Below are 23337 nucleotides of genomic sequence, written 5' to 3'. Positions count from 1 at the left end.
ATTTGCATCTGAAGCTTAGAGGATAGTTAAGGAAGATTGATGTGGATTGGAGAACCACCAAATATGAGGAGACAGATGCATTAAAATAGCTGAGAGCATTTGAAAAAAAGACAACAAACTGTGGTGAGGCAAGGACATAACCCTGGGACACTAATCAAATCAGTTGGTAATTAAGGAGACTAGTAGGAAGACAGAGAGCAATAGGAAGGAAACAGAGAGTTGTAACACTGAATAAAGGACCTTTGAGTGGAGAAAAGGGAGAGAGTGTATCAGGTAGGACAAAACCCTGAAAACTCTATGTTGTGTTAAGGAAACTATTTACACACAAAAAGCATCATATGAAGTGAATTAAGAGGTTGAGACCAGCTCAGGGAGGGTCTTGAAGTCAATGCTATTAAGTTCAGGTTTTATTTTTTAGTATTGGGAAACTTTTTGTCCAGTTTAATTCAGATGCAATTGATTAATGAAACCATCATGTATACATCTATATATACACATAGATTTGTACGGGCTATATATGGACTTCCTAGGTGGCTCAGTGGTAAAGAACCTACCTGCCAATGGAGGAAACGCACAAGACGTGGGTTTGATCCCTGGGTCAGGAAGGTCTCTTGGAGAAGGAAATGACAATCCATTCCAGTATTCTTGCCTGGAAATTCCCATGAATACAGGAACCTGGTGGGCTACAGTCCATAGGGTCACAAAGAGTCAGACACGACTGAGCGCACGCACACACACACACACACACACACACACATATACATATATAAAGTATGAAACTATTGTAAATCATTTAGGAGAGAAGTTATACATGCAGTTATTTATTTTAGAAATGTAACTTTAACCTTTGTGTGAAAGAAAGTGTGGAGACAGGAGAGATGCTGGAAGAGCATTTGGTAAACATTTGGGAAGTATGGGAGCTGAGAGTGACAGCCTGCATCAGAGGATGGGGAAATGAACATGACGTCAAGCTCATTCCCCGGGAGAGCAGCAGGGTGGTGGGTGTTACCAGTGACTCAGGCAGGAAACATCTGAGAAGGACCTGGTTTAGGGAGGTGAGAACTGAGACCATCTGTGTCCACATGACTTAGACAAGCCTGCAGACCACCTATGTCAACATGATAGAGTTCTTTGTTCCGGGAAAACTTTTCCAGAGAAAGATAAGGCTGTAAAGCAAAAAACAGCTCCATCAATTGTTTTAGGAAATTCCTGCAGATAGATTTATTAAAGATAAGAGGTTGTTCACCTGAGCAGCAGCCCACTTACCAAATAAAAGTTTGCTTATCAAGACTTTACTTATCAAGTTCTTAGGGAGATTTTGTGCAGCCCCAATTAGTTCTGTCTTGGGGGAACCAACTTATGCCACCTAAGCCTAGAAGCCAAAATTCTGTAAATATTCCTCTTCTAAGACACTGTTAAGACTCTATTAGATTCATGGTTTTTTCTTGCTTCAAGAAGCACAAGCTAGGTTTTGCTTTACTAACAGACTCTATTGTGGTAATTTGGGGCATTCAATAGAGGGGCCAGGATGAATGCAGTGTGGGGCACATTTGATTTGAAAGATATGTGGGATGTGAGCAGGCACTTGAATATTTCCATAGAGAGCTAGAGAGATGATGAAGATGATATTTGATAAGGCTTCCAATAAATCAAAATCATTCATTCAGATGGTTTCAAGTCAAAATGTTGTAATTTAATAATGGATACTTCTTTTGTCACTTCCCACATCAAATTTTCACTACCACCTTTTCCCACTGTGTAAAGGCCTGTCACACCGAGATCATTATCAGTTTCATGCATTGGCTCATGTTGCTTCCTCTGCCTGAAATTATTTTCCCTTCCTTCCTTCCTAAGGTTTAAGTCTCTCAGGGTCAACAGCCTCCTTCTAGCCCTTGAAGCCTTCTCAGAGGTGTCTTTAATTCTCAGGGTTTGTTCCTTCACTGTCTCTCTTCCATATTGCATCAGCTGCTCTCCAATCTATTCCCAATGTTTGTTTTGTATCCTTGGGCACACTGAAATCACTTTTAAATGGTGAGATCAGTTATTATATTTTGTTATTGCTTCTAGCCCTTATATTATTCCTGGACGTGTTACAAACCTTCAATGAATATACTTAAATGTACTGATTTAAACTCAGAAACGTTAAGAGGAAACATATCTGACTCTCAAAAAAAAATGTTTAATTGGCAATTAGCTGCTTAATAATCATTAGCTTGACTGTACATTTATTTGCTACAATCTTAAATTATAAGCAATTAGGAAAGAATGAGAAGGAAATCAGAAATTTTATTCGAGTAAAGATCTAAAAGATGCAACTTTTTCAATTTGTTTCTAAAATGAAGATATTGAATATTTTGCATCAGAAATATATGAATATATGTGGAAACACTGTGTGTGCATGCATGCTCAGTCACTCAGTTATGTGTGTGCTAAGTCCCTTCAGTCGTGTCTGACTCTTTACGACCCTATTGATTGTAGCCTGCCAGGTTCCTCTGTCCATGGAATTCTCCATGCAAGAATACTGGAGTGGGTTGCCATGCCCTTCTCCAGGGGATCTTCCCGACCCATGGACTGAATCCACATCTCTTACGTCTCCTGCGTTGGCCCGCAGGTCCTTTACCACACCAATGTATATGTCTGGGAGGATGTGGACCCATATGTTTCTTACATCTCCTGCGTTGGCCCGCAGGTCCTTTACCACACCAATGTATATGTCTAGGAGGACGTGGACCCATATGTTTCGGTGGTTAGCCTAGGTATAATGACAGCAGGAGAAAGGATTAGAGGAAATTTTTTTTCTTTACTTTGATCTTAATTATTTATTTAATTGATTCTAGAGCAAACTGGTATTTTTTGGACACTAAAACAAAGTTGAACAAAATTTTAAAATATCAGTGTGCACGTTTTCATATGAAGTGTTAAAAAGAAACTGGCACAAAAATTCATCCTCGAAAGAATGCAGTGAGAGACATGCACTTACTGTTTTGAACAAGACTGTGTAGTTGGTTCCCTGTTCTAGTATACCAGAATTTTTATTGTTGAAGCTATCAACCCAGATGTTAATTATAACAATGAACTGAACCTACTGACCCTCCTCAAATGCCTGTTCTACTGAAACAAACCAGGAAATCTTTTTTATTGCGGGTTGTGGTGATCAAACAAGGACAAGATTTGATTTAAACTTGAAAACTTCGTATTTGCAATTTAATAGTCTTGCTCATTATTTTAATATCCAGTATCATCCAATACCCAAGGTATGTCAGTAAAACAGAATTGTTTGGGGACCTGAGATTAATGCGCACACACTTCTCATTCAGTGCTTGTCTGATTGGCATATCTATCCAAATTTTTATGGGTCAGAAGCCAATACGAACAGCAATTACTAAATATGAACTTGGACACACCATTAAAATATGGACTTTTGCCACTGAATGTCCCTCTCACCATCTTCCTTCTCCACTCACTTTTTTTTAATTTTATTTTGAGCTCCTTTACAAGCTAATTTTTTTTTCCCTCTGACTAATAGGAAGTGTCTTGGATGAGCCTAACTAATTCCAAAGCGGTATCTATAATCCTTTAGTCACTTTAAGAGGTAAATGAAGAGAGGCATTTTGAAAAAAATTAAAGAAAAAAGGTCTAGTGACAGAATGTATTAAGCTAGTGTCCTGCAGTTAGAAAAGCTTTCTACCATCCTCACACCCCAGTGATATGTAAGAGCAAAATCATTATTCTGAAACAGCCACATCAGATGGCACATTGGTTTATCTATTTTTTGACCGACCTGACCATTAATGTCATGTCAATAGGGAAAAGTTCATGTGTACATATAGATGGTGTCATATTGGCTACTGATCCTGTATTTCTTATGATCTATTTCTTTGTTTTTAACAATTTTTAAAAATTTTTTTATTTTAGGAACACAATTGTGTATATTCATAAAGGTCTGTGCCTAAAGTCATAAATAATATAAAAAAGCAACTAACAGAAAATTAGAAATAGATATATATACAACACTGTAAATTTTCATTCTCTGCTTTATGTCAGTCTAGTTTGCCTTAGGGTGAAATAATCCACAATTAAACTTTACTGCAATATAAATGTTAGCAAAATGGACTGTCGTAGTCAATCAGTGTTTAGAAAAAATTAATCAAATCCAATTCCTTTCTGTAATGAACTTCTTCATGCACTGCTAGCTCATGCATCAACTCTACGTGAGGTTGGGCAGGTAATTTGGAGAAGCCCATGGCTAGTTAGAGAAATCTTCTCACTCTGTGTTGGAAAGATTTGAAGTTAAGAATCAGGTACAATATTAACTAAGGGAGAAATCCATACATTTGGTAATTTCTGGAAAAGTTCATATATGAAGTATTTGATCTGATTTTAATGGCATTACAGCATAAAATACTTGTATGTCAATGAAAATTAGCATACTAAAAATCACCTTTAAGGACCTTTTGAAAGCTCCGTGTAAACATTTTGTACACCAGAACAAGGCTTGGTCAGCCCAATCCCTTCAATTATCCGTGTGGGAAAGTGTTAAGAAACAAGCTTTATATGCTAAGCCTGAATCTGCTCCTTACAAAGTATGTAACCTTAGGCAAGCCTTTAACATCTCAGTGCCTCAAGTTCCATCATTTCTAAAGTGTGGAGTAACACTGCACACAGTAGGCTTTTTTTGAGAAGATCAAACAACTACTCACACATAGACATACAAATAGGCAAAGTACACATTGACAGATATATACTGCATTCATATAAGAGGTAAAATTCATGTGTTTAATACAGGAAAGCAATGAATTCTAAGTTGTTCTCAAGGAATTCCTTTAGGCCTTCTGTCTATTTACCTTGCTGGACCAATTTTCCAGTTTCCTTCCTTGTCTGCTGCAGATTCCAGACTTTGAGCTTGTTTTCCTATCCTTTTTGAAAGCTTTTCTGCTTTGAAGCTGCCACCATTCTGAACTGGAGGAATGAACTTTCCTTGGACTCTCTTGACAGCCAAGGGTATCAATAAAGTACAAAAATAATCTCCTTCAGTTCGCCCAAGCACCCTTGGGGGGCCTTTACTTTACTGCTTAACAGTTTGGAGGAAACAGACTGAGAATAACAAAGGGAGGTAAAGTCGGAGAAATTGCAAACTGTAAGTCATTTCTCAAAATCCATTTAGATAGCCACCTGTTAAAAGAGGGTAGTTTTTGCATTTCTGAAACCAATTTACGTAGAATTCAGTCTTTGGCCAACATCATCCACTCCCTAGACACATACACACACATTATATCTCAATTTTCACAAACCTTTAAGTGAAATTTAACAAACCCTATATTTAGAAGACAAGAAGCAAATTGCTTCTTGGCAGGAAAGCTATGGCAAACCTGCTGCTACTAAGTCTCTTCAGTCGTGTCCGACTCTGTGCGACCCCATAGACAGCAGCCCACCAGGCTCCTCTGTCCCTGGGATTATCCAGGCAAGAATACTGGAGTGGGTTGCCATTTCCTTCTCCAATGGCAAACCTAGACAGCATATTAAAAAGTAGAGACATCCCTTTTCTGACAAAGGTCTGTATAGTCAAGGCTATGATTTTTCCAGTAGTCACGTACAGCTGTGAGAACTGGACCATAAAGAAGGGTGAGTGCCAAAGAATTGATGCTTTCAAACTGTGGTGCTGGAGAAGAGTTGAGAGTCCCTTGGACAGCAGGGAGATCAAACCAGTCAGCCTTAAAGGAAATCAACCATGAATACTCATTGGAAGGACTGATGCTGAAGCTGAAGTTCCAATACTTTGACCACCTGATGCAAAGAGACAACACATTGGAAAAGACTCTGATGCTGGGAAAGATTGAGGTCAGAAGGAGAAAAGGGTGACAGAGGATGAGATGGTTGAATGGCATCACCAATGTGATGGACAGGAACTTGGGCAAACTCCGGGAGATGCTGAGGGACAGGGAAGCTTGACGTGCTCAGTCGCCAGTCAGACACGACTTGGCGACTGACCAACAGCAATAATTTATTACCATAGTAGTAATAATAGAATTACTTGAGCCTTTGTTACTACTATATAATTGTTGCAGATATTATTTAATGCTTATTGTGTGTGTGTGTGTTCTGTCTCTTGTCTGAGTCTTTACAAACCCACGGATTGTAGCCCATCAGGCTCCTCTGTCCACAGAATTTTCCAGGCAGGAATACTGGAGCTGGCTGCCATTTCCTACTCCAGGGGATCTTCACAACCCAGGAATCGAACTTGCGTCTTTTGTATCTCCTGAATTGGCAAGTGGATTCTTTACCACTGCGCCACCTGGGAAGCCCATTGCTCATTGCTACATAGAAATTAAGGCAACTACTAGACCACTGTAGATTTTACTATTGATGTTCTAATAGAATATATGTGCATTTGTATATCAACTCTGGGTTTTTGATGTCTCTATTACCATGTGGGCTTCGCTAGTGGTGCAGCGTAAAGAATCCACTTGCAATGAGGAAGACCTGGGTTCAGTCCTCGGTTGAGAAGATTCCCTGGAGAAGGGAAAAGTTACCCACTTTAGTATTATGGCCTGGAGAATTCCATGGACTGTACAGTCCATGGGATCACAAAGAGTTGGACATTACTGAGTGACTTTCACTTTCATATTACCATATACTGGCCTCCTTTGTAATTCTAAGGATTTTCTTTATGATTATAAAACAGTATATATTTAGTTATTATTTCATCTAAATCCCACATTATTTTGGCTGAAATTCTGACTGTTTGCTTCAGATGTGATATGCTGATATGTTAGCTATGATATGATGGTGACAGTAAATTCCACATGTAAAAATGATACTGAACTCCAGTTTAACAATGGGATTTGAAGCTAGGAATTTTAAAAATAAATGATAAAAAGATAACTTCATTAAAACCTCACATTTAATCTTTGGAAACTATTTTCTAGGGAAAAGGAGAGGTATATGCAAATCTGTGAAGTAATGAGCTCTGCTACAATTAATTTCTGGAGTCTAAGAGGCTGAGTACATAATCTATGGCCTGAACACAAAGACACAGCTCGTGGAATTTGCTAACTTAACTTCCCACTTTTGGAGGCATCCTGCTGTACTATTGACAAGAAATATGAGTTTTGTCAGACAGCCATCTGGGCTGGACTTGCCTTACCGTGTGCTTAGGTGTCCTGCTTCCCAAATCCACACAAATAAAGTGATTTCCTTTTGTTTTGAGCCCATAATGACAGCTGTATGTTGTCACCATGCTTTTTAGAAACAAATCTCTAAGCTTTTTAAAGAAATCAGAGGATCCCAAAATGATGATTTCCTATTATGTTGCAAAATTGCTTCAAAGCATTATTAATACTCTTTATGTCCAAACCATGGCTGGTAAGTAAGCTTTAGAAGGAATTTGCTCACAGTTACTGCAACAAGATGAAAATTTACTGTTTCTCTCTTTTTTTTTTTTTTTTTGGCGTTTGAACCTTACTTTTAATTAGTGAATATAAGGAAAATAATACAAGTGTTATTCATGGAAGAACCCTCATTTCAATACCAGCTTTCAGTAAGTCCACAAATCTAAGATATTCACCTTTCTCATGTTTTATCCCTTTAAAGATACTCTTTGTCATCATCATTTAGTCACTAAATCATGCCTGACTCCTTGTGACTCCATGGACTGCAGTCCACCAGGCTCCTGCATCCACGTATTTCTCCAGGCAAGAACACTGGAGTGGGCTGCCACCTCCTTCTCCAAAAGATGCTCTTATGGGTGGATATATATTTATAATTGTTATATCTTCTTCTTGGGTTGATCCTTTGATCATTATGTAGTGACCTTCTTTGTCTCTTTTCACAGCCTTTGTTTTAAAGTCTAATTTATCTGATACGAGTATTGTGACTCCTGCTTTCTTTTGGTCCCAATTTGCATGGAAAATCTTTTTCCAGTCCTTCACTTTCAGTCTGTATGTGTCCCCTGTTTTGAGGTGGGTCTCTTGTAGACAACATATGTAGGGGTCTTGTTTTTGTATCCATTCAGCCAGTCTTTGTCTTTTGTTGGGGCATTCAACCCATTTACGTTTAAGGTAATTACTGATAAGTATGATCCCGTTGCCATTTACTTTATTGTTTTGGGTTCGAGTTTATACACCGTTTTTGTGTTTCCTGTCTAGAGAATATCCTTTAGTATTTGTTGGAGAGCTGGTTTGGTGGTGCAGAATTCTCTCAGCTTTTGCTTGTCTGAAAAGCTTTTGATTTCTCCTTCATACTTGAATGAGATCCTTGCTGGGTACAATAATCTGGACTGTAGGTTATTTTCTTTCATCATTTTAAGTATGTCTTGCCATTCCCTCCTGGCTTGAAGAGTTTCTATTGAAAAATCAGCAGTTATCCTTATGGGAATTCCCTTGTGTGTTATTTGTTGTTTTTCCCTTGCTGCTTTTAATATTTGTTCTTTGTGTTTGATCTTTGTTAATTTGATTAATATGTGTCTTGGGGTGTTTCTCCTTGGGTTTATCCTGTTTGGGACTCTCTGAGTTTCTTGAACTTGGGTGATTATTTCCTTCCCCATTTTAGGGAAGTTTTCAACTATTATCTCCTAAGTCACTCAGTTGTGTCTGACGCTTTGTGACTCCATGGACTGTAGCCTGCCAGGCGCCTTTGGCCACGAGATTTTCCAGGCAAGAATACTGGAGTGGGTTGCCATTTCCTTCTACAGGGGATCTTCCTGACTCAGGGATCAAACTCAGGTCTCCTGCATCTTAGTCACCAGGGAATTCCCATTTCTCTCGTAAGGAGCTTGCTAATGTAACATCAGAATTATGCATATAAAACAGTATATGCCACTTTGCAGAATACAAAATGTTTGTTTATTCATTTTACTTAGGAAACCTTTCACCTGTAGATCTCAAGGTTCTCATTTAAAAACCAATCTGACTACCTGTAAATTTGGCCCAAATCCAGAAAGTTCTAAGAAGACAAAGCCAACAATATAGTCATCTCAGTGAACAACACGGAGTGCCTCAGATGGCCACAACTCCAGAACTCATGCCAGGTGAAAAACTAAAGGGAAACATAATCTCAGTTCACTGGGATAGTAATTACCTTCCACAGAAAGCATCTTTCAAACCCATACGATTTATAATCACTTGAAACACTTAGGAAAATCAGATAGAGGAATATACTTCAGCACTGTGTACTGATGAATTAATCCTACACAAATAAAGTCTGTCTTGTGGAAGGTGAGCTCTACCCCCTGGCATGCCCAGCCTGGTATCAATAAAACAATCTATTTGTTGGGGCCTTTGACCACCAGAGAACCTAACACTGATTTCTTATGGCGGCTCTGAGTCATGCTAATCAGTTTTGACCTCCAGACTAACTAGAAAATAAAGGCATTAGCCTGACATCGGGAAGGTTTGGAGACAAAAGATTAGACCAAAGTGGGCAGTCTGCGGTTGAGCCCCAGTAAAAGCTCTGGACACCAGCTGCTGGAGTGAGCCTCTCTGGTTGGCGGTGCTCCCTGCATGTTGTTACACGTCACAGCCAGGAGGAGGCAGTGCTGTGCAGAACTTCACAAGATGGGGATGACCAGAAGCTCTGTGTGGAGGCCTCCTGTGTGTGTGTGCTTAGATGCTCAGTCGCATGCAGCTCCTTGTGACCCCATGGACTATAGCCTGCCAGGTTCCTCTGTCAATGGGGGGTTCTCTAGGCGAGAATACTGGAGTGGGTTGCCATGCCCTCCTCCAGGGGATATTCCCAACCCAGGGATCGAACCTAGGTCTCCCAACATTGCAGGCAGGTTCTTTAACATCTGAGCCACCAGGGAAGCCCTCCTAGACTCTGTTTAATGTAACATTCTTTGGATAGTTTTGTCCTGTACACAGTCCCTGTATAATCTTTGTGAGTACAGTGGCTTTCAATGATTCCTGTGACTCCTTGTAGCAAATTATCAAACCTGAGTGTGGCCATGGGAATCCTGGAATTTGCAGCCAGCTGGTCCTAAGTGAAGGTGGCACTGGAGACCCTGAATTTGCAGCTAGTGTCTGAAGTAAAGGTTCTTGTGAGGACTATTTCCTATAACTGTACAGTTTGCTTAACTCTGCATAGTGATTAAGAAAGAATCTGTGAAAATTTAGGATTTTATACAGTTGTTAACATTTAGCTTACTAGAGCCACAGCTTGTAATTCCAATTTAAAAGCAGCACTTGAGTTGACTTTTGACTTATGATAACACCTTACTAAATTTATTAGTTACTGACTCAGTTCAGTTCAGTCACTCAGTCGTGTCCAACTCTTTGCGACCCCATGAACCGCAGCACGCCAGGCCTCCCTGTCCATCACCATCTCCCAGAGTCCACCCAAACCCATGTCCATCGAGTCGGTGATGCCATCCAGCCATCTCATCCTGTGTTGTCCCCTTCGCCTCCTGCCCTCGATCTTTCCCAGTATCAGGGTCTTTTCAAATGAGTCAGCTCTTTGCATCAGGTGGCCAAAGTATTGGAGTTTCAGTTTCAACATCAGTCCTTCCAGTGAACACCCAGGACTGATCTCCTTTAGAATGGATTGGTTGTATCTCCTTACACTCCAAGGGACTCTCAAGGGTCTTCTCCAACACCACAGTTCAAAAGCATCAATTCTTTGGCGCTCAGCTTTCTTCACAGTCCAACTCTCACATCCATACATGACCACTGGTAAAACTATTGCCTTGACTAGATGGACCTTTGTTGGCAAAGTAACGTCTCTGCTTTTGAATATGCTATCCAGGTTGGTCATAACTTTCCTTCCAAGGAGTAAGCGTCTTTTAATTTCATGGCTGCAGGCACCATCTGTAGTGATTTTGGAGCCCAGAAAAATAAAGTCTGACACTGTTTCCCCATCTATTTGCCATCAAGTGATGGGACCGGATGCCATGATCTTCGTTTTCTGAATGTTGAGCTTTAAGCCAACTTTTTCAACTTCCTCTTTCACTTTCATCAAGAGGCTTTTTAGTTCTTCTTCTCTTTCTGCCATAAGGGTGGTGTCATCTGCATATCTGAGGTTATTGATATTTCTCCCGGCAATCTTGATTCCAGCTTGTGCTTCTTCCAGCCCAGCGTTTCTCATGATGTACTCTGCATAGAAGTTAAATAAGCAGGGTGGCAATATACAGCCTTGATGTACTCCTTTTCCTATTTGGAACCAGTCTGTTGTTCCATGTCCAGTTCTAACTGTTGCTTCCTGACCTGCATACAGGTTTCTCAAGAAGCAGGTCAGATGGTCTGGTACTCCCATCTCTTGAAGAATTTTCCACAGTTTATTGTGATCCACACAGTCAAAGTCTTTGGCATAGTCAATAAAGCAGAAATAGAGTTTTCTGAAACTCTCGCTTTTTCTATGATCCAGCAGATGTTGGCAATTTGATCTCTGGTTCCTCTGCCTTTTCTAAAACCAGCTTGAAGATCTGGAAGTTCACGGTTCACATATTGCTAAAGCCTGGCTTGGAAAATTTTAAGCATTACTTTACCAGCATGTGAGATGAGTGAAATTGTGAGGTAATTTGAGCATTCTCTGGCATTGCCTTTCTTTGGGATTGGAATGAAAACTGACCTTTTCCAGTCCTGTGGCCACTGCTGAGTGTTCCAAATTTGCTGGCATATTGAGTGCAGCACTTTCATAGCATCATCTTTCAGGATCTGAAATAGCTCAACTGGAATTTCATCACTTCCACTAGCTTTGTTCGTAGTGATGCTTCCTAAGGCCCACTTGACTTCACATTCCAGGATGTCTGGCTCTAGGTGAGTGATCACACCATCATGATTATCTGGGTCATGAAGATCTTTTTTGTACAGTTCTTCTGTGTACTCTTGCCACTTCTTTTAATATCTTCTGCTTCTATTAGGTCCCTAACATTTCTGTCCTATATTGAGCCCATCTTTGCATGAAGTTATTGACTATGTAACATTAAATCTGCCACATTTTTAACTTTAATATATTAGTTATGAAAGTTATTTAAATACTAAGAAGATTTTGTGTGAGTCAGATATTAAAGTACTTAAAAATTACAGAAAATGATTAAGTTTATGAATGCAGTTTAAATTATTTCAGAATATGGGTATACAGTTTGTAAAAGGCACCCAAATTCACTTAAATATGCCTTAAAATTGGCTACAAAAATTTTGCAGAAGTACAATAAATTTCTGAACTGAACTTAAAATCTCAAGGACCTAGGTTTTGAATATGCAAATTTAATAAATTGCTTAGAATGTAAAAAACATTACAAGTATTTTCTGTTCTTTTAAGTCTATTAATGGATATTATAAGGCAATTTCTAAATTTAGAAAGGGACTAGCTAAGTGGTTATTGACTACTAATAAAGTAGGGACAGGACTAATGCAGGAAATATTGAGAAAGTTATACATTCCTAAGTCTAATCTATTGCTATCCTCTTAAATCTTTATCTACATTTGGGAAAACAATATTTGGGGTCCTTTCCTGAAAAAATAGTAACTAAGTTGTGAAAGAAAATTAGATTTTTAGTTGGTTGACTTATCTCTTGGCCTGACTACTGCTCTGTTGGATTATGCAGAACTGGTGAAGCCCAAGAAAGTTAGAAGGGCACAGATTATCAATTAAAATTATTTTGGCTACAAAAAATCCAATCCAACTGGACTAAGCATGAAAGTAATTTAGGGGCTCATGTAACTGAAACTCCCAGGCACAGCTGGAATCAAAGGCTCACACAATGACATCAGGACCCATCTCTCAGTTCTTTTCTCTGGGTCAACTTTACCTATACATTATGAAGGTTGGGCCTGCATCCTTCCATGTTTAAAACCAGCAGAGGATAACATGCCTCTCCAGGATTATCCAAATGGCATCTCATTGGATCATGTCCCCGTTCCTCCCTCAACCAATCACTCTGCCGCTCTTGCTGCTAAGTTGCTTTAGTCGTGTCCGACTCTGTGAGACCCTATAGACAGCAGCCCACCAGGCTCTGCCGTCCCTGGGATCCTCCAGGCAAGAACGCTGGAGTGGGTTGCCATTGCTTTCTCAAATGTGTGAAAGTGAAAAGTGGAAGTGAAGTCGCTCAGTCGTGTCCAACTCTTCAGGACCCCATGGACTGCAGCCCACCAGGCTCCTCTGTCCATAGGATTTTCCAGACAAGAGTACTGGAGTGGGTTGCTATTGCCTTCTGAACCAATCACTCTACATGGGTATAAATCTTACCCTCATCTTTGGAGCCAGAGGAGAGTGAGATCAGGAACTGTGCAGGAAATAAGTAACTGCCCCCGCCACTAGAGAACATTCACCTAGGAGAAAGATGAGTAGATGCTGGATGCAAGTCACTTATAACACAGAATGTTTACAAATCCAATAATTCTACTTGCAAAATGTTTCTCTGGTGGAATCTTTTTTTATTATTATTAAGCATGTAAGAAATCAAGGAGCTTGAGCAAGGGTTAGGGGAAAAGTTCATTTCTTTATGGGATTAAATAATGGTGAAGCCAATAGAATCAAAGCAAAAATAATGTTAATTTCTACTTCTGTCTCCACCAGGAAGCTCTGTGACAAGACAAGCTACTTAGCCTTGCTGTTTTATGGCTTCCTTACATGTCAGATGAAACTACCACATTCCAGGTTTTAAAGGTGATATGAGAATTGAAAGAGATCATCTGAAAGTCAAGACACAAAAGATGTTATTTTATTTTTATTTTTGGCTACACTGGGTATTTGTTGCTATATGAGGGCTTTCTCTAGTTGTGGCAAGTGGAGGCTACTCTTTGTTGAGGTGCATGGGCTTCTCATTGTGAAGGCTTCTCCTATTGCAGAACACAGGCTCCAGGCACATGAGCTCAGTAGTTGTGGCACAAGGGCTCGGCTACCCTGTGGCATGTGGGATCTTTCCAAACCAGGGATGGAACTCATGTCCTCTGCATTGGCAGGTGGATTCTTTACCACTGGACCAGCAGGGAAGTCAGATGTTATTTTAAAATTACAAAAGTTCTATACAAATATAAACTATTAGTAGTAGCAATAGTATTGATAGTACCATTGTTTTAGGTACTGTACTAATTGAAGTTGTGAGATGCAGACAAAAGAAGCTGTTCTGAACCATTCAAGTAGAAAAGAAATTTAATAGAGGGGTTCAGATAGCTTACAGACTTCTGAAGAATCAGGCTTAAAGGCTATATAACTAGGAGTGGGACAAAATGACTCTAGAGGACACTAGGCCTGCATGCAGGGCACAGGCTCTGTATTTTGTCTTTCCAACATCAGGTGCTTGAACCTAGGCTGCATGCTGCTGCTGCTTCTGAAACTGAGCATCTACCTACAATCAAATTCATCATCAGACTTGAATCCCCCTTGCACTGCCTTCTTCACACCACTCTCTACCAATCAGAGACCTCATATTTTAATGTGTGTCTGGCAGAGTCAAGGTCACACATCTGTACCTTAGCTGCCAGGGAGCCTGGAAAAACATGTTTATGGCCTTCATCTTAGGAAGCAGGATTCATAATGTAAGAAATTCACTATAGGAAAGGGCTCAGGACATTCCAAAGGCACATAAATATCTACTATATGCATAACATTGTTTTAAGTCTTAAAAAACATTAAAACATTTAATGTCAGCGTGCAGATGCAACCTACAGAACTATAGTCATAGCAGAACATATACATCCTCGAGCTACAAGTCTTGTTACATTTAGCTTTCTGCATCTTCTTTATGGAAACTTTTAAGCCAAATTTTTGCCTCATTGTGTTTTTTAAAATCATTTTTTGCTCAAATGAACATCTCTAGAGTTTATAAATATATCAATCAACTTGAGTGTTTTTCAGAAACTCAAACTCACCTGCCAATGAACTGGTAGAAGTTACTCATTCAACTATATCCAAGATAGAGACTCATCTTGCAGACCAAATGTCAGAGATTTTTTTCCAGGAGTCTCCCAGAACATCACTATATGGAAATCCTGCAGAGATGTTTTGGAGTTTGAACAATATTTGACTTACAGTTCCATGACAAGTAGAATTTATTCCTGTTTTTCCAAACTGTGTTCTTGTAAATCTTATTTTTTTATTTTTAAAATTCTACTGGAGTAGAGTTGCTTGACAAGGTATGTCAGTTTCTGTTGTACAGCAAAGTGAGTCAGTTATATGTAGGCATATGTCCCCTCTGCTTTAGACTTCCTGCCCGTTTATACCACCACAGAGCCTTGAGTAGAGCTCTCTCTGCTATACAGTAGGTTCTCATCAGTTATCTCTTTTATGCATAGTAGTTTACATATGTCAGTACCAATCTCCCAGTTCATCCCACCCCTCCCTACCCTCCTTAGGAACCATAAGTTTGTTTTCTTCACAAATCTTTAAACTTTCTACTCACAATAGACACATGAAAAACAGAATGGGAATTCTGAACATCTATTATCCCTTCTGTTGTGACATGTGATACCTTTAGTTGTTAAGGAGTTTTCTTGCACAGCTGACAATGACGACTAGGTTTAAGAGAGCAGTAATTTAACTTTTGTTGTCCATTCCCCTGAAAAACAGAGAGAAGATAGGAAAAGAAAAAAATCAAAAATAGAATGTCTTAGGTGAATTTTTCTTGATCTGGGTGATAGCGTGAGTGTTATAACTCAATTTTGTCTCAGCTATTACATTCTGGTCAAATTTTTGTATGCATAACAAAAATGTAGATACTACATAAAAATTTCAGATTTTTGCATCTGAGTGTGTATGTATGTGTGTGAGCGCATATGTGTGTGAGCAAAGGGAGTGGTAAATGAGAGTTTGCTTAGGCTGAGCTTCAAGGAATGTCTGTGCCTTGCCAGGAAGAGTGCAATGTATAAAATTTTAATTTCAAATCTGTTCATTTATTTTTACTCCCATTTGTTATCATTAATCCCATTTTGGCATTATTAATACCAAAACAGTCTCTTGGAGGAAACATTTAAAGAAAAGCTGGCTTATATCTATAAATTATTTAAAACTTTTATATGAGAAATATAAAAAGTGAAAATACTAGCAATATATTTCTTTTTAAATAATACGATTTTTAGTAGAGTTTATATAACATGTCTACATTTCCTGTGTTTCATAATCACTTAATTTTACTAACTGACTAAATGCAAAAACCCTGCCATCCAGCATGCTCTGTTAGCCAGCATTTCCAGCCCAGCCTTGTGGCAGATGTTGCAGGAGAGGTTACTGAACCAAAAATACGGTTTGGGGGGTTTAGGCGGAAAAAGGTAAAAAGCACAAAGGGATACAATTTTCCCTTTAAGATTGATCATCAGTAAATCAAGAGAAAGATGAATAGTGCTGAATGTGAGAATAAGAGTGACAGAAGGAGTGTGTAAGACTGCAGAAATCCCAGAAGGAGTGTGTAAGACTGCAGAGATCCCAACACAGAGGTGAGAACTAGGAACTAGGGCTAAAGGAGACGAGGAAAATGTGAAGGAGGGTGGAAGGCAAAAATAGCAATAACAGTTTAAGTTACATTTATTAAGCACTTACTATTGTAAATACTATGTTGAAAAGTGAAAGTGATAGTCACTCAGTTGTGTCCGACTTTTTGTGACCCCATGGACTGTAGCCTGCCAGGGTCCTCTGTCCATGGGATTCTCCAAGTAAGAATACTAAAGTGGGCAGAAGATCTTCCTGACCCAAGGATCAAATTCAGGTCACCTGCATCACAGGCAGATTCTTCACTGTCTGAGCTACCAGGGAAGTCCTATTAAATACTATGGATGCTTTAATTTACTCTCAACAACAATGAAAGGATGATAACACTCCTAGAATGACTATTATTCCTAGGAAGACGATATTACTCCCAGAGGAAGAAATTGGGAGGAAGGCAGGAGCACAGGTAACTCTCTAGTAAAAAATATCATGAAGAGTGACAGCATCAAGATTTATATTCAGGGCTTTTTATTTATGCTCAAGACCTTTCCATATTTGGCTTCTTTTGACTCAATCACTTTGAAAATTGATTCCTCACTAAGTGTGTTTAATAATTCTTTATTAGCTTGAATATGCACTTAGCAATAATTACCTATAAGTCAAATTTTAATATTCTAGCTCTAAAAGGGGAATAAAAGGATATTAGCAAGCAGGAAGTACAGTACCAGCTCATATTCCATCAATCTGCCTTTTACTTATGATGGTTTTCACATGCAGATGCAATGCCTTGATCAATAACTACAAAAGTTGACTAACTGTTGTTTACTAAATCAAATTCTGCTTTAAGCTAATGTCTAAAACCAAAGCAGGAATTACGTGAGTTGGGTTATATAAAAACTGGTATACATCAGGTCATTTCCAGGAAGAGCTTTCCTGGGCCAAAAGGATGTTTTCCTCTTAGCCAGAAAGCATGACGTATGAGGGCTTCCCTGGTGGCTCAGACAATAAACAATCTGCGTGCAATGCAGGAGACCCAGGTTCAATCCCTGGGTGGGGGACGATCCCCTGGAGAAGAAAATGGCAACCCACTCCAGTATTCTTGGCTGGGAAACCCCACAGACAGAGGAGCCTGTCAGGCTACAGTCCATGGGATCGAAAAGGGTTAGACATGACTTAATGACTAAATGATGATAATATGAACAACTGAATCAATTTTAATATTGTAACCTGTTAAGAAAAAAATGGATACCAGTTCATTGGAGGGGCCCAATGTACACCCTGAACATAAAGTGTTTTAAACTGTCAAGAATATATACCTGTGTCTTTGGTTAAAGATGGCTAAGTTGACTAATCTCACATGCTTCTCTTTCCTTCCAAACTCTAATTGAAATAAAAATAAATAGACATTAGGTAGAAACAAGAAGAGATTATTTTGATAGGCAAAAAATTTTTTATGAAATTGTTGGAAATTGGAATCAATAAGAGAGTGAGTGTTTAAAATACATGCATATGTTTGTGCACACACACACACACACACACACACACACGCAAAACCCAAAACAGGTAGAGAGGACTACTACAAAGGTGAAAGCCATGTATTCCAAGAATCTCATGCAAAACCCCAGAGAAGTTCCCCAGTATTCCATAGGAAGTCATCCAACAGCAGGGGCTGTCCAAAGACAAAATAATCAAGGTAATTAATTCAAAGACTACAGAAATGCTGAACTGGTGTGCCCTACTGCTTCTCATTATTCCTCATAAAGCCATATACCTGAGTAATTCACCCCTATCCCCCAAACAGAAGGCCCTTTTTCAAGAAGTGTTGGTGAGATGGGAGAACAGAGCAGAGCCCAAGATAACTCCAGATGTCTGCCATGGAGAAAAATAAAAAGCAGTATCTCTTTCCAAAACTGAAATAAATAAACATGAAATAAGTCCATTTACAGAACAAAATCCAACTGATGAAATCTTAAGTAGCTGTCCTTCCAAGATTCAATTGAACTAACCCAAGACCAGAACTCAGCCTTTGTTACAGTCCTGAAATGCCTGCTATCTCACAAAATATTAGTGAGAAACATCAGCTTTTATCAATTATTTTATGGGGAGGTTGAGAAAACATACATTGCCTATTACATAGGAATAATTTATTAAGTATCACACATTATAATCACATACATTTAACTGTTCTTCCTAAAGACATCTACCCTTCATTTCCTTTCTCTCTTTTCTGCCTGCAAGAATATCAAATTTTCTCTTCCTCTTCATTATGTCTATGCCCTCCAAGGTCCTTGCTGATTCCAACACATACTTCCTACTTTCTGCTGAAGTAATTGTACTGGTGAAATATGTTTTAGTTCAAGCACCAACCACACAAAGTGTTTCCAAGTTTGCATAACCCTATAATTAGTTATATTTCTACCTACAAATCCTTTTCTAATACTTTTTGTCCTATATATTATTTAATTGAATCATTTCCCTTAGGATCACTACTAACTGTCACTCTTATGTAAGTCTTCCCATTATTTATTTAGTTCCCCATAAAATGAGTCCACATTTGCCTTTCCAACATCTGTCTCTTCCCATTACCACATAGGTTAATTTTTTTCAAATGTTCCATGCATTCTTTATCCTATAAGACTCTTGTACAAAAGGAAATGTAATTCAAATTGGGTCCCCATATGGAAAGAATAAAGTGAATCTTTGGGGATCTGTATGATTAAATCTGTAAATCTTCTCTATGGTCCAATTGACATGTACCATCGTAAGATGCCTTCCATCTCACCTATCATGCAGTTGTACATTAAGAAAAAAAGCATTTGAAAGATTTTCCAGAATTTCAAGAAAGTTGCCTATATGACATCCAATGTAACAAATAAGTCAATAATAACAATTTAGCTTAATTAGAACTTTTCAGAATGGCAGCTAGAAAAGTTAATTTCCTTGAGAGGTCAAATGGCATATTCAATGGCTTGAAATTTCCAAACCAGCCTCTGCAATTCCTCTATCCTGATAAAGCACGAAACCTAATTTATTTGTCTTGGCTAATTAAATTCTACCTAGAGTGCCACCACTGCTGCTTTTCTGTAAGTTAGAGATGTTAATTACATGAGAATATTCAGTGTTATCATGCTGCTGCTGCTGCTGCTAAGTCACTTCAGTCGTGTCCAGCTCTGTGCAACCCCATGGACCGCAGCCCACCAGGCTCCCCCGTCCCTGGGATTCTCCAGGCAAGAACACTGGAGTGGGTTGCCATTGCCTTCTCCAATGTGTGAAAATGAAGTCGCTCAGTCATGTCCGACTCTTCCCGACCCCATGGATTGCAGCCCACCAGGCTCCTCCACCCATGGGATTTTCCAGGAAAGAGTATTGGAGTGGGTTGCCATTGCCTTCTCCGGTTATCATGCTAGGAAAGTTGATTACCACAGCCATGTTTTTAAAGGCTTGGCCCAAAGTACTTTCTAACTGTTCTGCTGGAATGTCAATGAATCCTGTATATTCAAACACAGAACAGTTACCTAATCACCTTCCATCCGCTAGTTTGTATCTGATAGCTCTAGTTTTCATATACTATATATCATTTTGAAAAACATGTGAAGTCTAAAACATCAGAATTATACATTTTAAAAAAAGTACAGAAAAACCATGAGCAAGAGGAAAATAAATTTTAATTGATAATGAGATTAAGACATAAAAGTAGAACAAAGGGCCATAAAGTAGAATGGCCATAAAGATACATTTATGGCTTATAAATTTAATCTGTTTTCTATTTTTAAGTGAAAAGGAGCCCCTGGAAGTGTTTCGAATAGACACTATGTTTCCTACTCAAGATCTCTTCCTGTCTCTTTCTTATTAAAAAAAAAAACAAACACATTATTATTATGGTAGTTATGTAGATTGGGGGTAAATTACGGTTAACCTAAGCTAGCCATGGTCATTTCATCTCCTCTGCAATAGTTGTTCTGCTAGTATTTGTTGTAGCTCGGCACCTAACCTGGTTCTGGCCAATGAAATTGTAGTAGATAACTGGGGGTTCTCTGGAGATGTTCCTTTGCATTTAGCTAGATTTCTCTGAGAAAATTTGGCATATGTTACTCTTTAGGATGTTACTCTTAAGAGGATTTGATTCCCAGTGCTACTACAAACACCTAAAAACAATGACGTAGGCTAGCCTGATAACAAGCTTGACACTGAAAGTGCACAGCTGAAAAAAAAGAAGTTGTAATTGCTGTGAATATCACTAAGTTGCTAAATAATCACTCTTAAACCAAACTGTCTCCTGACATCTTGTAAACTGAGGTTATATATTTATTGATGCTTTAATTTGGAAGAAGCAAATTTTCACTAGCAATTAACAGAAATTTTTCTAAAAAACATTTTCATGTGCAGTGAACATTGGGATGGACAATATTTCCAAATACCATTCCTGTATCAAATATAAAAGTAGATTTGATAGTACTTTTAAGTGAATATAGCATCAAAAAGAAACTCCATGAGAGTAAATTATCAGATCTATGCAATCTAGACTATGCTATAGTTTTCTCCTAGCCTGATTTTATTTCACAGTAAATTCTAACCTATCTAGAGGTCTTCCAAAAGAACACATCAGAGGTTAAAATATAGTATTAATATTAGATATTCTGTCAAAGTAGAAGACGGAGGAAGAGTGATAGGGAAGGGAAGAAGGAGAAAGAAAATGCAAAATGGTCAAATACACATAGAAAATTTTAGGATAACAATGTTAAACAACTTCTCAAAGGTTCTTGATGTGCTAATGGGTGTTAAGAATATCTAAGTGATGCATGTAGCATTTCCGATGTTATTCAGACCCTAGACCTCAGAGCATATAGAGGGAATATTTTCCTGTATTCTTATCATACATAATATAAAGAAAATCACATTCTATATAGTCTTTATATATTCTTCCATGTAGATGAAACAATAGGAAACTGAGTAATGAATATACTAAAAATTGCCAAAAATCACCCCAGGCATCACTCCCTTATGCTAGGTTTTTGACCAGTGCACAACCAGCTGTGGGCTTCACTGGTGGCTCAGGGGTAAGGAATCCGCCTGCCAGGCAAGAGACTCAGAGATCGGGGTTCGATCCCTGGGAGGGGACAATCCCTTGGTGGAAGAAATGGCAACCCACTCCAATAATCTTGCCCAGAAAACTCCATGGACAGAGGAGTCTGGCAGGCTACAGTCCATAGGTCACAAAAGAGTCGCACTTGACTGAGGGACTGAGGTACAGCCAGCTGTACCAGACTCTGGTTTCCCACACGCTCCCTCACATGCTGTCTCCTATAGTTCAGTCAGACACTATTTAAGTGAATAGTACAGATACTATCCATTTTATGGATCAGCTCATGAAGTTGATAAAAAAGATCTCAATCATGTTAGAAAGGAGGAAAAAGGAATTATAAACTTTTTTCGACACTCCAGACAAATATGAAAATGAAACAACCCAGCCCAGAGGTCTAGGCAGCCGAGAAGGCGAGCAGAGCTGCGGGCCAGCAGAGCTGCCTGCCACCTGCAGCCTGGACCACAAGGCAAGCCACTGTGCGCGTGCGCAGTGGCAGCGGCCTCTGCGGTGGCCAAGAGCGCTCGCGCCATGGGCGAGCGAGGGAGCCCGGCGCCAGGAGAGGCCCGGCCACAACGACAAGGGGCACCACAAGCAGCTGCGACTGCGGCTGGCCAAAGCCTCTGCGATGAAGGAAGCGACCAGCCTCAATGAACCCGTCTTCACTGAAGACCGAGACCTCTTCTCTGTGGCTTACAAGAACGTGGGCATTGCCTGACTGTCTTCCTGGAGGATCATCAACCAGAAAACCATGGCGGACAGGGAATGAGAAGAAACTAAAGAAGGTTAAGGTTTAGCGAGCGAAGATCAACAAGGAGCTGGAAACGGTGTGCAACGCCATGCTGGCTTTTCTGGACAAGTTCCTCATCAGGAACCACAGTGATTTCCAGCGTGAGAGTAAAGTCTTCTCCCTGGAGATGAAAGGCGACTCCTGTCGCTACCTGGCAGGGGAGGGGGGGGGGGGGGCGGGTTCCGGTGAGAAGAAAAACGATGTAGTCCAAAACTCTTCACTCTGTGGAAAGGAAGCCTCCGCAATCAGCCAAGAGCGCTTGCAGCCCACGCACCCCCATCCGGCTAGGCCAGGCCTCAGCTTCCTGATGTCCAGCTTCTCTGGACACAGAGATCCAGAAGGACTACATGCTCGTCATGCTGCTGCTGCAAGACAACCTCACCCTCTGGAGGAGCAACCAACAGGACAAGGAAGCTGGAGAAAACAACGCAGGCACCTCGGTCCTGACCCCACCCTGTCCCGCCAGTCCTTCCTCATCACAATCACTGAGTATCTAGTGCTAAACTTGTCTGTGTGGCAGTATAGCTACTCAGACTACTCACATCTACTCTCTGCTCTCCCAGGAAGCAGTTCTGGACAAATTCACTGTCTGGCATTGCTTTGAGCCTGTGGAAGCTTCCTTTTCCAATTGTGCAGACAGGTGCATTCCCAAGGAGGCCTTTTCAGTACTATGCCTGCTGATCTAAGTGAAATGAAGGTGAAAGCAATGGGGAAGTTAGAAGGGAGAATTAGCGGACACAGGCTATTTAACAGTCAGTTATTTAAATGATTCATTTAAAACAAGCTGGTAATGTTTGTTAAAGCAGTATGTCTGTACATGCAAAAATGAATTCACTGCTCTCGCCTGTTTCTTAAACTGATGGAAAACTGTGCGGGAAGCTAAGATGGAGAGATCCTTTCTTCTTTCCATCTGGTTAATAATAAGCTGCCTCACATGACGATTAAGTTGCACCTTGTTTTCCCTCTTTAAATAATGAGGTGCACAAACCTTCTTTTCAATGCAATACATCTAAAGTTTTGATACCTGTAACTTTTAGGGGTGGGGGGAGGTTACGATTATTTAAGAGTCATGGATTTATTTTTTGTAACTCTTTGGCTGTCGTCCTTATGTGTC

At 39.6% G+C, this 23337-nt stretch overlaps 1 pseudogene; it reads left to right on the top strand.

The window, feature by feature from the left end:
• Nucleotides 1-7355: 7355 nt before the first annotated feature.
• On the top strand, nt 7356-22720 carry LOC138985272 (14-3-3 protein eta-like; annotated as a pseudogene).
• The last annotated feature ends 617 nt before the right edge of the window (nt 22721-23337 follow it).

The sequence above is a fragment of the Bos mutus genome, chromosome 1 (assembly GCF_027580195.1).
Source record: "Bos mutus isolate GX-2022 chromosome 1, NWIPB_WYAK_1.1, whole genome shotgun sequence".
In the NCBI taxonomy this organism is placed as follows: Eukaryota; Metazoa; Chordata; class Mammalia; order Artiodactyla; family Bovidae; genus Bos; species Bos mutus.
This window is presented reverse-complemented; position numbering and strand designations above follow the sequence as displayed.